Consider the following 2,190-nt stretch of genomic DNA (forward strand, 5'->3'; position numbering starts at 1 on the left):
GGAAGACGTCAGAGGGAAAACCAGACAATATTCTCTCCATAAAATATGATCCAGTTTCACCCAAATCACTGATAAAGTTGTGTTTGTACAGTAATCAGTGAGCTCCACTAGCTAGTTGAGATTGGTTAGTTGATGCTTACGTACATCATGTTAAACAACCCTGATCATAAGCCGCTGATGGTGCTACGTGAAATGTCAGAGGATCACCAAAGTTTCCACAATCCGTCCGACAGGAGTTGAGATATTAACGTCGGGACCAAACGGACTTTGTTGCCTCCAGAGCAGCTACACTGAATGTTGCTCGTATCAAACAGGACTTGTAGTTTGCTCCAGTGCTGTGAAACAACAGCGTCTTCCTCAGTGAGCCTATTTATTCACAACAGTGTCAACCCCCGCCCACCCCGAGCTGCTCTAATTATAGTTTAGCTGACGCTCCAGTCCAAAGTGACCAACAGCTAGAAAAAAAGCTCAGTTCCTCTATCACCAACCGGACTGACAGTAAGAAGGTGAAAGGTCAGTTTCCTCGCAGAACGATTATTTTGAAGCAAACTGAACGCAAAAAGGAGAAATTATTGGGTCTTAAACCTAAAGTTCAGTCGGAGTAACCGCCATCGTCCCACCTAAAAGCGTCAGAACGTCACCTGTTTGTGGTAATAAATGTCTGCTGTCGCTCACTGAGGGCGTTGGCTGCTCGACAGCAAAAATAACACCGTCAATTTGAGCTGAAACAGCTGATTTCATCACAATTACTTCCCCTTTCAATGGCCCCAATGTGCAACAATGGAAACCTCGCACATGTACACACAGAGAGAGAAATGCACCAGATTTCCTCACTGACTGAGTTCACTACAGTGCAACAGTTTACATTGTGTCAGACATTATTCTGATATTATCTCTTAATCAGAACAAAGGAAAGTAGGACTGGGCCATATTTATCTATTGATTACTGTAGATCAATCATAGGCTCTGTAAAATAACACAAACATAGTCCAAGGTGACGTCTTCAGATGTTATGTTTAGGCCAACAGTCACACAAAGATATTCACTTTCAAGAATCTGTAGATACGATACAGGAAGATTCAATTTATTATAATATACTGATATATTTATCATCGTATAAAGAACACTATATGAATAATATCTGAATTAAAGAGTTAAAGAGTTAATATCACAACATCAAATATTGCGATACGATATTTTTCGATATTTTCTTACACTCTTATTCAGATATAAAACAGAGAAAAGGCTGAAAAACCTCAAATCTGAGAAGCTGCAACCAGCAAACATGACTTAGTGTCTTAAATGAATCTAGAATAAGACAAACAGTAAATACTAAAGATTGCTGAATTACTTTAATCACCTGTTCTTCTTCAACCAGACGCATCCAAATATAATAAAGTTCCTGAATGTTCATCAGCAGAGTTTAGTTTTTAACTGGCTCAGTTTGGCACGTTTTGAACTGTTGTGACGTAATGTTCGGTCTCTGCGGTTTGAGTTTTTGTTCAACTTCCACTCTTAAATTCTGATTAGTTATTTCCTCGTTATTATTTCAGGGCGTGTGCGTCTGTCACCAACCGGCTGGCTCCTCACACTGGTTTCTGTGGTGTGTTCAAGTGACTTATTTTATGTATATTTTATATTCTATATTCTATATTCTATTCAACAATAACAGCAGAGCTGATAAACTGAACAGTGAACTCAGTAACTGCAGGACGTTTGTGTAAAAACAGATTTTGATGAATTCTGAGCAGATTATTTCCTGTTTACACAATTATCTGTCTATATTTTTTATTTTATTTTTTTTTTTAAAATCATACAGACTTAATATTCTTCTTTTTTGACAAATTCAGTGTTTTCTTCTCATTGGTTGTTTTCTGGTGCAGAACGAGGCTGTTGATCAGAGACTGAAGCTCTGTGAATCTACACTGTGTTCAGATCTTCAAAGTTTAGATCTTAAATAAATATCTAAACTTTAAAATAACAATTTATTTCAGTTTTCTTTGCATACATTAACAAAATGCTGATATAAGCCAACTATATATATTTTTTAATAGTTTTCTTACATCCAAGAAGGCCTTGCGAACCCCTGTGAAAGTAAAAAGTAAAGCCCTGACTTCATCAACCAGGAGCACAATCAGTGAAACACAAGTGCTTTAACGCTGCTGATTCACAGATATATATATATATATA

This window comes from Morone saxatilis, unplaced genomic scaffold (genome assembly GCF_004916995.1).
Source record: "Morone saxatilis isolate NCDOM2014 unplaced genomic scaffold, NCSU_SB_2.0 Contig24, whole genome shotgun sequence".
Classification (NCBI taxonomy): domain Eukaryota; kingdom Metazoa; phylum Chordata; class Actinopteri; family Moronidae; genus Morone; species Morone saxatilis.